The sequence below is a fragment of the Sitophilus oryzae genome, unplaced genomic scaffold (genome assembly GCF_002938485.1).
Source record: "Sitophilus oryzae breed Bouriz unplaced genomic scaffold, Soryzae_2.0 scaffold_1449_pilon_pilon, whole genome shotgun sequence".
Taxonomy (NCBI): Eukaryota; Metazoa; Arthropoda; class Insecta; order Coleoptera; family Curculionidae; genus Sitophilus; species Sitophilus oryzae.
In genome coordinates, this window is record NW_022146114.1 from 576969 (window position 1) to 593074 (window position 16106).

A 16106-nucleotide genomic window follows, 5' to 3' on the forward strand; every position below is an offset into this window, starting at 1 on the left:
TTTTTCGAATAATTGGCTAACATTTCAGATGTCCTTTAACACTGGCAGCATAAGCTGTGACTGGGTAACATTCATCAGTGTCGCCAGCCAATTCACCTAAACATTCAAACCTTTAAAAATGATCAAAGGTGCTGCTTTTGTTCCAGCAGTATTTGCTGCTGCTAACCAAGTAATATTTTCCTTACGACTGCCACCTGTTATTCGTGAGGACGGTTTTCCTCTTTTTCTGACGACTTTTGTTTTAGATGTCAGTCGTTTTTTTCTCGCATATTCTACTGATTGTGGTTTCTTGATCGATAAGTTATGTTGACGTTTAAATACTAAGAACCAATCTTCTCCAGGTCTGTTTAAACGAAACGGTGTTTTAATTTCGTTTAGAGTAACGAATTTTTCAAATGCACTTGAATACTTCTCGCCGACTTAGACCAAACCCCCATTTTTCAAGCGTAACCAGGTATTCCGCAAATTTCTTTTCATCTTCCAACCGCAAAGCTGGTGGCCTTTCTCCAGTATTGCTCTTTGCTCGTTGTTTACCCGTAACAGTGCAGTTTAGGGTACTGTATGGTATTTTGTATACAACGGAAGCTTGTCGTGTGCTTATACAGCCTCTCTTAATTTGCTGAACGGCGATGTCAACATCTTGGGAGTATCCACTCCCACGAGTACATTTTTTTATAGTTTCTGACCAGCTTTTTTGGATCTCTAGAAATAAATAACAAATATTTACTTGGGGAAAGAGCGACCAACTGAATGCCCTTTTCCAATCACATGTGATTGCTCTTTCCCTGACTGCAATATTTCTGGGACAAGTGCAATCACATGACATTACTTTTTAGTATTGAAAATACTTCTGGCCGCGTTTATATGGGACCCATCTTTGAAAAAACGACATGCTAGAGGCGACATGGAGTTCAATAACCTGCCTAATCAACTTGTCAACACGTAACTCGATAGCTGAATAGAGCAAGGCCGTCCGAAGGCCGAAATGAGGTCTTATTAGTGTGGGCCAACTATTTTATGGATATGGATATTTAGTCTGGGAAAGCCGATATTATTATAAAAAAGAATATGCGTCAAGACATGGGTTGTTAAGTACAGTTGGGCTATTATAATTTAAGTCTTTCCGTATGAGAAGCAGGGGGCAAATTATACGTGAAAGAGCGGAATACCTAACATAAATAATAAATTTAGACTAATGCAATATTTTTTCTTGGCGCGTAGGATAATGCGCACAATCGATGCATTAAAGGGAATAATTAATTAAATCATTAAGTTCCAAAACATATAATAATTCGGTTCTCATCGGATCTGCTGATATATTTTGATAAAATTTAGGCTATTAGGACCTATATTTTTTTATATGATAATTATTTTTTAATTAACAACTTAGGACAAAGAAAAAGCTTGCATGGTTTCCACCGCCAACGTAAAACAAATGAATTCAAGGCGGTGCCAAATATTTATTGGGATAAGTTTTTATCGTATAAATATTGTTGTAAACTTATCAAAGTTCACAACATGGCGAAATTTCAACAAAATCGGCCAACGGATGTTTGGGATATTAATAAAAAAGGTCTATTAGAAAACACCTTGACACCCCTGTATCTTTAAAATTATACATTTCCGGACACATGTTTATATGAACTTTTTACCTTAAAAACACTCAAAGAATCGCCTCCTGAAGTTTAGCCAGATACTTAATTAACATCCTGTATTTAAAAATGGCTAGCTAGTGATTTAGTAAGCTATGTTTATTTTAATAGGAAAAAAATTAATTTCATAAAAAATAAACAAACCCATAATACAAATACTATACACCAATTAATTAATTTTAATTGTATCTAAAGGCACTTTAATAATTGAAAAATGGACAGGAGCACTTAAAAATAACTTCATAGAGTATACCAAATATGCTAAAAATAATAATTCCTATAAAAAACACAAATGGCACATTAAACTCTGCATTATCTGAAATCAAACTATAGCTAAACGGCTAATAAAATAATAGAGACAAGACGCGGACATCTATAACAAGATGAGCAGTTTTTAATAATTATTCCGAGTTATTATTACATACTTGTTTTACAATTATTGTAATACAGTAGCATTCCTTCAAATAAATTTTGATTTAAGTATTGTTAATATAGTCATATTAATGATTATAGCCCGTATGATTTCACAATAAAATTGTGGTAAACTTGTATGAGTTTCAAACATTTATATTTAAAATCTTAGGGAAGGCAATATAGATTTTAGGCAGGAGAACTCAAGAGAACGTGTGATTAGTGTAATTAGTAATTAAGACTTTACAAATTTTTTTACTTGCCATTTTCTTATCGTTCACGTTGCACGTTGACTCTTCGTTGTGTCACACACAATCTGAATTTCGGATATGATGCAGAACTGATAAATTGGACCAAATATATTAATTGCAGGTAATCAAAGACATATTTTTGTTAACTTTGCAAACATTTAAGGCATGCAATAATTTTAAAAAATTTTGACGTGAGATTACTTTATAATTCTTGGAAGTCTTGGATGATAAAGATTTGAATTATTATGAGTCTGTTTTGTTTAAGAAGCTAACAAATAATTTCTCAAAAAAAACTCAACTATCAAAATATAATGGTAGCAAATTTTTAAAATCATGCATAGCTAAAAATCATGCATGCATGCATATGTTCTATATTAAATGGACATACTGAATGTAAACTAGGTATTAGGTATAGTTGCTGCAATCGATAATATATTTTGTTGCTTTTTCATATCACACAACATTTTCATCATAACAAAAAACCGTCGATACCGCTACTCATATTATGGGCACCTATGATTTAAATCTCATAATGATGTTTAAAAATACATGTTAAAATACGTTTAAAAATACTATGAGTAGTGGTTGTGACGGGTTTTTACTAGGTATGATGAAAAGAAGCTGCAAACTAAGTTATCGTGGAACTATATTTTAATTTATTTTTATCTACAGTAACTATTACTTATTTTTTGTACGGCGAATTTAAATTTATGGACTGTCCATAAATTTACACCGTAAGTTCGAATATTGATTAAACCTAGAAATACCCAGGTAATAGCCCGAAATATGCAAAAGAGGGAGTGAGTTTAGGTTAAATTAGAATTAGGTTTTAGTTGGTTTTGCATTAATAAAAATATAGGTCTAATCTAAACTTAACCTAAAGTGACATTTTTTGCATATTTCGGGCTCCTACGTGGGTAACCCTACGTTTAACCAATATTCGGGCTTTTACGGTAACATAATACTCACTCTGATTGGTTTAATGTGGCTCCATAATGAAACTGTGGGTTCGAGGTGCTATTGCAAATTAATGCCATTAATTCTATATATACGAGTATATATACATACATACCTCACATTTCTATAGTGTGGTGACCGTGATCGTGACCATTCATGAATCCGTACACGTTCATCTCCATCATTAATATTTTTCTTACTAAATTCTTCACTTTTATAAAAAGCCATCACGATAAAAATCAAATATCAAAATTATTTAACGTTGCGAACGGTTCACTTGTTCACTATACGTATCTGGAATATATTTGCGAATGGCAATTAGTGATACGTAGACTGCCGGAGTGCTGACGTCACGAATGTCAAATTGCTTTCCAAACAGCTAGTTCTTTTATATTTCTATTGAGCTCTTCCAAATGACGTCACAAGTTAATATAAAATGTAAAAAACAGGTGATTGCAGACCACCGCCGACTTTTGTGTCTGGTATTTTCAATACGCCTATGATGGTTGCGCATGTTGCAAAATCTGCGAATTTTTTAAATAAATGATTAATCATAACCAAATTACACACATACTAGCTCACTACTTCTAACAATGGAACTACACAATAACAAAAATATTTGTTTTAATAACAATTATTTGTTCATGCATCCGTTATCCGACGACACGATGATACTATATTAATTTTATTGGTTGAATTTAGAGACTTCGATTGGTTAGAAACGGTTAACCAATCGAAGCCTTTAAAAAACAATAAAATTACTATCATATCATCGGATCGTCGGACAACGGATGCATGAAAATCAAGCTTTATTCGGGAGCCGGACTTAACCTATCACTTTGAAAGAGCAGATGGCGTTTGACAGCTCAACTCATTTCTATAAAAATCAGTGCTTCCCAAACAATGAATTTTATGTACAATAAGGATAGTAATTCTGAACAAGTTTCGAGTAATAACTTGTGATTGCTCTTACCCTGATTTTGCACTTACCCCACTTTACCTTACATCTAATTTACTTAAAGTCAAATATCTGTCTGAATATAAAACTGTCTCTTAGAGAACAAGAAGGTTCGCAACATGCACACTAAGCACTATCCGGCACCGGCACTGTGTTAGCAGTTTTTCGTTGCATAACTCCTGTAACTTCAAAAAAATTGTTTTGTTCTATTTCATAATGTTATATAAATATATTCTGTGATGTTGCATGTTTTGATTTTAGTAAGAGCTATCATAAAAACTGAGAACGTAGCTTCAGGCGTATATTTTTTTAGAATTTGCTCCCCAAAAGTCGTCACATCCGGTGTTTATGGTCAGCGGCGGCCATATCGATAAGACCGGATATGGATGGCGCCCGGATCTGATTCCGTCGTTTTTATTGGTTCCGGAGAAAAGAAATTTCCAGGGAAATCATTCCGGAGAGCAAATAATTTTCAGTTCGTATCGTCCGGAAATAAAAATTAAAACTTTACTGTTGTTGTATCGGAGTTACGTTCTACACATAAAGTTTTTGTGATGCTCTGGAGACCGACCCGATGTATTTGTATGTTTTTTATTTATTTTTAAGGGATTATTAACTAGGCTTTACAGCTTGTAAAATATATAAAAAGGTTTAATATACAGCTTATAGGTTTACTTTTTCATTAAAACTATTAGCTTATTCAGCCTATACAAATTGCAAATATATTTTTTATTTACGGTTTTCTTTAAGAAGTTTTTCGGCCTAAGGTAATATTATTTCCGATCCCATCAAAAACATAGAATGAATTATAGATTTTAATCCATAAGGATGTTTCGAGATTTTTCATTTTTTCCTTTGGTTAGAAGCTTAAAGCTACCTAAGCAAAATTTGAAGTTTGTAATTCTTATAGAAGTACCTTAGAAATTTGATGATGCGAGTCAATGTTGAAATTAAAGAAATTTGACAAAGGATAATTTATAAACTATGGGGTATGTCCTCATGTGTAGTGAAAATTAATATTCTTGCTTTATCAACAAAGAAGTTGGTGAAACAGGGTGGTGAAAAGTGCCGAATACCTTCGAGAAAAGGATGGGCTGTGCTCGAGTTGGCGGAGATATGACAATCGTGTAATGTGTGTTTCTTCCTTAATCGTAGGGGTTAAGCTTTCTGTGGGCCTTGCAAAGATTAAATATGGTCTCGGATATCAAATATAACATTGTAACCAAGACGCGTGCTGAAGAATATCTTTAAATTTATGTTTTTTAAAACTCTGTAAAATTGAAATTTTGGTACTGTCATGGTAACGTCATCAACACTACGATTTGTAAGTGCTGTAATATGCCGATCACTGTTCGTACTGATTTTGAAAACAGAATACGACAATACTGTGTCAGAACTATTAGTAGGCATATTACCAACCCTTGAGGTTTACCTATCCTGTTCTTAATAATTTACATCCTAAACTCTAAACAGCTTCTACATTCTACATTTATAGTTTTTATTTAACATTTTCATCACATACCCACTTATTTATGTAACAATATTTAGCTTAGGTTTATTTAATTCAATCAGATTTGTTATGTTGTAATCATGATGAAGTAATTGATCTCTAGGTTCATAGCCATATTCTCTATATAAAAGACTATTAGCAGGCATATTACCAACCCTTGAGGTTTTCCTCTCCTGTTCTTAATAATGTATATCCTAAACTCTAAACAGCTTCTACATTTATAGTTTTTATTTAACATTTTCATCACATACCCACTTATGTATATTACAATATTACGCTTAGGTTTATTTAATTCAATAATTTGTTCTTATAATCATGATCAAGTAATTGATCTCTAGGTTCATAGCCATATTTTCTATGTAAAAAAACTATCAGCAGGCATATTACCAACCCTTAAGGTTTTCCTCTCCTTAATAATTTACATCCCTCTAAACAAGTTCTACATTTATAGTTTTTTTTTAACATTTTCATCACATACCCACTTATGTATGTTACAATTTCTGCTTAGGTCTCTTTAATTCAATCATTTTTGTTATGTTATAATCATGATCAAGTAATTAATCTCTAGGTTCATAGCCATATTTTTTATATCAAAAAACTATCAGCAGGCATATTACCAACCCTTGATGTTTTCCTCTCCTGTTCTTAATAATTTACATCCTACTAAACAGCTTCTACATGTATAGTTTTTGTACTGTCCTTAATAATTTACATCCTAAACTCTAAACAACTTCTACATTTATAGTTTTATTTAACATTTTCAACACATACCCACTTATGTACCTATGTTACCATATTACGCTTAGGTTTATTTAATTCAATAATTTGTTATGTTATAATCATAATCAAGTAATTGATCTCTAGGTTCATAGCCATATGTTCTATATAAAGAACTATTAGCAGGTATAAGAGACAACCCTTGAGGTTTTCCTCTCCTGTTCTTAATAATTTATATTCTGAACTCTAAACGGCTTCTACATTTATAGTTTTTATTTAACATTTTCATCACATACACACTTATGCATGTTACACTATTAGGCTTAGATTTATTTAATTCAATAATATTTGTTATGTTATAATCATGATGAAGTAATTGATCACTAGGTTCATAGCCATATTTCCTATATAAAGAAATACCGATAATTTCTACTCTTGATGCTACTTTGTACTAGGCACAGTTTTGTTGTATTTAAACTTTGCAATTTCCTTTATCATGTGGAGTTTCTGTGTTTAACAGTAGTCGAGGAAAGGTCCAGATAAATTACAAGTAAGCACGTCGGATTGTTATTCCAGCAATTTCTACTTCTAAAATATAAACATAAGTATATAATATAACATTTTTATAGAAGAACCAACCTTATTAAATAAAAACACATCTCCAAATGGTTCTAGGATACGTTTTTAATACATCAAAGTTACCCATAACTGATAAAACCGTAATGGTAAATCCAATGAAAGGGGTCTTTGAGTCCATCCACCTCCTACATCATTACATCTTAATAGAAAATCTACTCTCTCTTCTAAAACTGGTCTCCAAATATTTTCATTGTTAATCCTTAAAGGTGATTTTAGTCCCTTTGCAAACGGACTTCGTGAATTTAAGATGTCGAACAGACATCAACTCTTAATACAATATGTGGCAGCTTCACTGCCCACAAATTCATTTAATTTTATTTTTTTTGTTATTAAAGTAAATAAATTGCATCGGCAATACTATTACTCAATCAATTACACTATTTGATCTGCCAACCTTATTATATATGCCTTTTTTCTTTGCTCGTTTCTTTATTATAATTATTTAAATATATACTTTCTCTAAAAAGTACAGATGTGGAATGGAACTCTACCTGACAAGCACCGCAGATATATTTTTATTTTGAATCGCTTTTTTGCATTCAGCTTTTTTTCAGGGACTATTTCTATACTTATTGTAGTAATGTACTCTGAGCATAAAGGATAAGATCCCTAGGGATATTAGAGGAATGAAAAAAGGACTGGAAACGACAGGAACATCGTTTGGCGAAACGATTTTTAATTCTAATTTCCATAGGGACTAAAAAAATGTTCTTTTGATAAAATGCATATTCCGCACTACAGATAATACTTCAATATTTTAAGGTTTGTTTCTTTTTTATCAATTGAGGACTACTGGTCGAATCTGCGCGCGTTCATCTTTGTCCCGTAATATTTTTACCGCGTTACTACTTTTTCCAAAATTTTAAAATCTTGGTTTAAATTTATATTATATAGGTATCATTCTATTTAATAGAAAACAAATTTCTTGCAGTATAGGTATATAATAAAAGTATATAAGGATTGTTGCCACTTAACTGCTTATATAGAAATTTAATTCTACGCTGTGTTTGTCATAAAGTGGATCAACCTGCTCTCACTACCGGTTTCGGTTAGCAGTTAAGTGGCAAGAATCCTTATATAATTTTATTATATACCTATACTGCAAGAAATTTGTTTTCTATTTTATAATTTGGCTTGCCTGAAAAAAAGCCTTTTACCATTCTTTTTTTTCTATAGTTGCGCCCCGGTGGTACGAAAGTACTACCATTGCACGCAGGCCGCTATCTCCCGTTGGGGACTTAATATCTAACCGACACTTTCCAACAAGTCGGAATTAACTATCTCTGCGCTGTGGTTGTCATTTTGTGGATCTGCCCAAGCACACCTGATGATGGAGTAGGGCTCCGAAACCGGTAGTTAGATCAGGTTGATCTACATTATGACAAACACAGCGTAGAATTAAATTTCTATATAAGCAGTTAAGTGGCAAGAATCCTTATATAATTTTATTCTATTTAATACAACTTGGTGTATAGCTCATTGAGGTAAAATCATACGGCATACCTTTACACACAATTTATATCATCAAACAGTAACAAATTAAATCTTGGTAAGACTAGGAACTAACTTTGAATTCGTAACAATGTCACTGTTAATTTAAGTCCTGACACAATATCCTAGATTTCCTACTCTTGAAGAAAACCAGTTGAGAACAAATAATAAATCACAAATTAAGTTCAGAAAAGCCCCACAAGTCCGCAAAAATTCGTATCAAATACAGAGGTGTCAATTGAAACTCCAAAGAAAACTGAAAAGTTCTTTTCAAGACATTCCAAATACATAGAGAGTAGTCATGGCGGCACTTTAGCCAGACAGACAGCCAGATATCCAAGATGGGTAAATAAGGGTGTGACGTAAATCAGGTAAGAATGGTTAAAATCCATTCATAAACAAGAATAAACAGGTTTGAACCGCTTTTAGCTTAAAACAATAGACCTGTTCATTTTTTGTTCAAACCTGCTTATTTCTATTTTAAAGCGGTTGTATCTTGTTTAAGCCTGTTTAATCTTGTTTATTAACAGTATTTTAACCGTTCTTACCTGATTTACGTCACATCCCTATTTACCTATATCGGTTAAGTGGCTGTCTGTCTGGCTCAAGTGCCGCCATGACTACTGTAGAGAGGAAAAATATATACTTTAAACCATTGTATAAAAAGACACCTTTGTTTTAAATTGTTCCACAGTTTTTTTAACTGTGCAGCATTTGTCATTTTTTATTTGTAACAGGGTTTTTGTTTGATATCTCATAATAGGTACAGGTTCTCTTTGGTAATATTATAGAAATTGTAATTCAATATTATATTTTATTATTTACTTAATATTATTTTTTTATTTAAATAAATAAATAAATAGGCGTAATTAACTGACGATCGAACCACGGGCATTTGAATATTCGTAAGAGAAAAGAACAAAAAATATACATTTTCTTTTCATATTTCTCGAACTCTTCGATTCGTTTCCGTCAAAGTTCCGCATTTAATTTTGTTGGGAAGCTGGCAGCGGAATGATCGATTCGTCCCCTAGGATTTTGGTCAAAACATTTGATGACAAATGTTTGCCGAGACGTCGAAACTTTCCCTTTGTCAAAAAGTTCGGTCGAAAAATTACAGACAATTGAATTTGCCTACACGTAGGAAGATGTCGAACTCTGCGGTCGAAGAAGTTTTAAACTTATATTTTTGTTTCGAATCTCTGGGGGTCTATGGTCACGATGTGAGACAAAATGCTTCAGAAAATGTATTGAAGTGGTACCTCGGTGTTATATATGACAAGCGCCAAATATATTCCTGCCAACTCTGTCGCCATCTTGCCTAAAAAAAAGCAGTGTTCGTCTTCAAACACGTGTCTTCAAATAAAAAGTATAGATTTTTTAAAATAATTAAGTAATTCAAAATCACTAGAGACTAGACACGCCAACAAAACCTCAACAAACACAAAGCGTGTATTTACTTTGGATACCTGGAAGCTAAGTTTTATGCTTCGTTTAATTCGGATATTGTCTCCTTGTTCTCTTAGGCCGTGGTTGCCCTAGTAAGGCAACCCTTTCTAACGCCATGGCTTGATTTCCTGATATTCTGTTTCTTCTTTGAAAGGCGCTATGCAATTTTTGCATTAATACTTCAAATGTTGAACGGCTCATTCGAAATTGTTCTTGAAACTGTTTATCCTTTACTTTTGAAAGAGTTATTTCAGTATTATTCTCAATTTTTCGTATTTTTTCTTCGTATCATTTTCCACATCACTGTCAAAAATACAAACAGTTCCGCCACTATCCTTAAGGCGGGTTCTCACTTGTCAGTTTCGCTGACGCAGTCTGACTGATTCATTATCAATGAAAAATAAAAAACAACGATTGTGTTCACACGTTTCATGTTTTGCTACATTCACTATTCAGTTGGTCCAAACATTCTAATGTGGTGATTTCGTAAAGACATGAAAATGGTTAAAACAAAATTGAAACCAGATGTTCGCGAAGTTTGTTTACAATTAGCAAATGAATTACAGAATATTCTGGTGAATCAGAAAAGAAAAAAAAAACGTCGTAGGTGGTCAGGTCCTGGATATTGCGAAGAAATAAACGGGGTGCTAGTGAAACTATATTAAAAGAATCCAAATAACTTCTGAAGTAACGTCAATATTTCGATAAAAATTGCTGTCTGGGAGTTTTTTGATATGAGAAATTTGATTTTGATCTCAATATGACTCCTATTTGTAGAGGGCGCCACCTACATGTGTATTGACTGTTTTGAAGAGTAATATCTTTTCGTCCGTACTTGTATAAAACTACTGAGTGAAAAAATATACATTTTCGTGACTTTCTACGTAAAAATGTCTGTTGTTAACAATCGCTTCGAGCAATCGTTCTCAAGATATTTAGAATGGAAATAGTCCATACATGTAATTTTTAACAAAAAATAAACAAGTTGGGTAGATTTATTAGAATTTTTTGCGAAAAAATTACGATAAAACAGTTTTTCTTAAACTTTTGGCGCAAAACCATTTCAAATTTATGATTTGTCTAATAACTATTTAAACATGTTTAATTTATGTCAGTGGTGACAGATATTGATAATTTCGATTCCAAATATCTCGAGAACCATTACTCGTAGCGATTTTTACCAGGAGACCTTGTTCACATAAAAAACGTTGCTAAACGTTAGTAGTTTTATACAGGTGCAGACAAAAAGTTATTACTCTTCAAAACAGTTAAAACACATGCAGGTGGCGCCCTCTACAAGTAGGAGTCACATTGACATCAAAATCAAATTTCTCATATCAAAAAACGCTGAGATACCAATTTTCATCCAAATATCGACGTTACTTCAGAAATTATTTGGAAAAAATCGAAATAAAAATGGAACTTCTACACCCTGTATCTCCGAAACTAAGCATTTTAGGACATACATTTATACGAACTTTTTTACTGCAGAATACGCTGCCGAAGTTTCCGGAATACAGTTCGGACCGCCCTGTATATTTGATTTACGGAGTCATTTATTTTCAAGCCACAAAAAAAACGCGATTACTGAGGTTATATCTACATTTTCACTATTGACTATTCAAGAGTGACGTCAGTGACAGCGCAGCCATTTTGCTTGAGGGGCATACACTTTTGTCAACAAATTTGGTTTAGTGCAGAAACTCAGTTTTCAATATTAATATTTTATTAAAATGCCATAATTTTGTTCAGTTGTGAAGTGTTCAACGAGAGCTGAGAGGGACAATGTAAGATTTTTTCGGATACCTGCTGCATTAAAAGATCGCGGAGATATGTTAAACGCCCTCAAATAAACGACGTGAGCTGTGGATTAGATCTTTAAAAAGAGGTCCTTTGTCCGAATCATTTCTTAAAAATGCACGAATATGTTCCAGGCATTTCATAAAAGGTAACGTATAATTATAGGGAAGTTTGAACAGGGAAACCTAAGCAAGAAGAATTTTGGGATTGGGCCTAAATAAGGGCCACAATTTTAGGAAAAGCTAAATAGTTAATGTGTTCTTTTTAGGCTGTCCAGCCGACCTAGTAGATAAAGATAATCCAGATTGGGTTCCTAGCCAAAATATGGGATATGATTCTATTAAAACTAAAAATGAAAAAGCCATTCAAAGGCACGATAGATCAATAAATAGTGCGAAACGCATGAAATTAGTGGTAAGTTTAAAAAAATAGTTTTAATAGCTTATTCTTATTTTAAGGAGGAAGAAGAATATGACCACGTGGTTGCAATGGATACCAATACTGCTAGTTCGAGTACCATTACTGAAAATGTGTTTCATGAAATTGCGGCTACTATAACTAGCGAAACATCTACTAGTACTGTAGTGCAAACAGATCTAACCATCGAATATTTGTGCAGTATTTTTGCAGACTTGACATTTTGTAATAGTCAAATAACCAAGTTAAAACAAAGACTTGAAAGTTGTGATATAACAGAAGACTCATTTAAAAACAATGACTCAAAATCTCTTTACTTTACAGGTCTTATATGTAATACGTTTTTCACATTGTATGAAGATGTTGCCCCATTCTTGTCATCAAAAAAAGCTCTGTCCCCTTTCCAACAGTTATTGCTTACTTTAATGAAATTGCGATTGAATTTACCGTTTAAGTATATGTCATACAAGTTTTGTTTAAGTCCCACAACTGCCTCGGATACATTTTCAAGTACCCTAATTATTTTATATACAAGACTTAAACATTTTGTTTTATGGCCATCGAGAGAGCAGTTACGGAGAAACGTTCCTGCTTGTTTTAAAGAGGCATTTAACAAAAAAGTGGTAGTGATAATTGATTGTTTTGAAGTTTTTACAGAAACCCCATCTAATGTTATTAGTGCCTCCCAGTGCTGGTCAAATTACAAGCATCACGAAACAATAAAATTTTTAATTGGTATTACTCCATAAGGCACAATATCATATATATCAAAAGCTTGGGGAGGGAGAACAAGTGATAAATATTTAACAGAAAAATCAGGACTTCTTAATTTACTTTTACCTGGCGATATTGTTTTGGCAGATAGGGTTTTTTTAATAGAAGACACTGTTAAAATGGTAGGTGCAAAGTTACTAATACCAGCTTTTACTAAGGGCAAAAGTCAGTCCAGCAAGTCCCAAATACCTGGTAAGTACTCGAAATATTGCTACGGTAAGAATTTATGTGGAGAGAATAATAGGGTTACTAAAAAAAAAAATTAAAATTTTTCACCAAACTGTTCCAATGAGCATGCTATCAAAAAAATCGACTTTAGATGAAATGGTAGTTGTATGCAGTGCTCTACTTAATTTGTGCGATTTTCAAATACCTATTCATTAACAGCTCTTTCATTAACAGCCTATTATTAGTCTGCTCTCACAGTTATGTTTCTGTTGTATTAAAAATCTAAATCTGTGCCTAATAAATAAATTTAAATTACCAATTATTGTTTTTTTTAAATTGTTATCTTTATTTGTGACACTACATAAAAAATACAATGCACTTTATAATAGTTTTATTAAGTATTATTTTACACTTCGCCACAAAAATTAATCAATATGTGGAAATATTTTACCCTTAACGATAAAATATTACACATCATCATCAGGCCTTACCATCATCAGGCCTTTTACAAATGCACCAAAGTACTACTTTAGCAGACCCACCATGCTCAGTAAAATACCTTGAAAGCAATTCGGGTTTAATTACTAAATTATGGAACGTTAGTGCATTTGTGATATTTTGTAAGCAAAATATATTATCATATGAAATTCTTTCAATAAATATACTGTTTTTTGACCACACTATAAAATCGCAATATTTACTTTCTGTAACAAACATTTGTAATTGGCACTGATAAAAAATAGGCATGATTTTTATCTAAAACAATTTTTTGTCCAACCAAAACAAGACATGTATTTTTTTTGAGCAAATTGTTCAAATGAATTACTTTTTAATAAATATGGACATTTTATTTCCACACATCCTTGTCCACAACAGTTACACGACACTAATGCATCTGGGGATGCACCTAACTCAAAATGTTTTTTTGAAATAACAAATCCAGTTGACTTGATCACTAAGTTTTCATGCTGTTGTTTGACGGTGCTTTCGTAACTTTTGAGGGCTGTCTTTTCATGGTTCATTCCATATGCCGTTTGTTTTGAATAAAATATTACTTCTTGTGGGTAACATACCCCTTTTATAACAGTAAGAGAAGGTTTTTCGACTGATGTTTTGCAGACAGACTTAAATTTGGAAGCAGTAATTCGTCCAGCTCTATATCTAAACCATACGTTGTTTTGGGATTCCTCTTTTGTATAAGCTTCAACATTCTCAATCTGTTTTTCTACCAGAATCATACCCATATGCTTAGAAGTATTTAAAAGCTCCTCATATGTTTTTTCTTTTAAATCTGCATTATACCAAGATTCATATGTGTCAGGCAAATTATCAGGTTCTTTCTCATGTTCCTTTCTCTCCATTTCGGACGCAAAAGATGCTCCACCTTTCATCAGCTTCCTTAAAAAAGTTTCTGTCTCAGCATTCATAGAAATATTTTTCTTTTTCGAGGAGTCTGCTACAGAACCTACATTTTGTTTTTGAGACCAATTCATTTCACTAATAGTTACCATATTAACACTTTTTACTGCTGGAACAGGCCACACAGCCAGACGCTCTGTACAGGAGAGGGCTGATTCATCTTCAGTGTTTGGTCGAAAATGCAGGAAGAACAAAACTGTTGCAATATGACTGCAAACTTCACCCAAGTCAGCCATACACGTACAATGGGCACTTGAAATACTTCCATTTTTCAGCAAAATGATCCATGTATCAAGAGGCTTTTCCTTGAAGCGTTGTGAATGTCTAACCTAAAACAATGAAAGCAATATGTAAGAATTCATAAAAGTGACAAAAAACTGTATAAAAATCAAAATTTCCGTAAATCCTTACCTTGCAAACAATAACAAGCCTCCTCATTTACTTTTTTTGCTAAAATACTAAGCACAGCATCTGTTTCATCAAATTTATAGGCTTGCAAACTCTTGATTAGCCTTCATCTGATCTCCAGTGTAAAAGCTATGCGTGAATGATAAATAATATACCAAATCTATGATTGTAACGTTTGGCAAATCCCTGATATTAAAAGTACAATCACCAGGAGGTAGTTTATAGGGATCAATATTGTTGATAATACGGATTTTCTGATCATACCGGCTCTTAACATCTCCTGTTAGGGTTTGATAATAACCAATATTCGACATTTTGGAATAATTAAAATCACAGATTTCAGTAAAAACGCAAATACAAAAGATAAATACTCAGCGCAAGTAAAGAACAATAGAAATTTTAACGCGTGTGTGCCCCTCAATCAATATGGAATGGTCAATTGACAGATCACGTGACTACGCTCCTCCTGTGATCCTTTGGTACTCTGTTCTTACTCTACGCGCTCCACCGATGGTCTACTCGAACGCACCTTAAACTAAATTACATTTGACAATTTTGATGCTGACATATGCTTGGTTTTGCACTGTTCCTGTTCAGTTTTAAATAGTTGTAAAATAGATAAAGTTTTTCTTAAATTAGTTAAAACCAGCTTGTCCAAAATAGTTCAAAGGTGGCATGTGTCTTCAGCCAATATCTGGACAAGTTCAAAAGATGCATGTGATTTTCTATTTCCAACAACGATGCACCACCCGGTATAATGTATTTCTTAGAATTAAAAGGTCACACATTAACTAAGTTTTATTTGGGCTTCGTCAATTTTACAAGTTACTCCGATCGTAAAATATTCAAACGGTCGTCCATGTGACTCCTGATTAAGTTGGCTCGGCACAATTACAAAGTCAAATGTGAAGTTGAGAAAATGTCGCGTCGGAGTTGGAAAGAATGAAGTTTTAATTTTTAATTGGACTTTGAATACGTTTCCTGTTTGTCCTCGGGGAAAGATAGGGCATAATGGGGACGCTTGGGACGCGAAGAATTTTAAAGTAAGGGGCAAACGAGAATTTAAAAGTTGTCCTGATTATGTG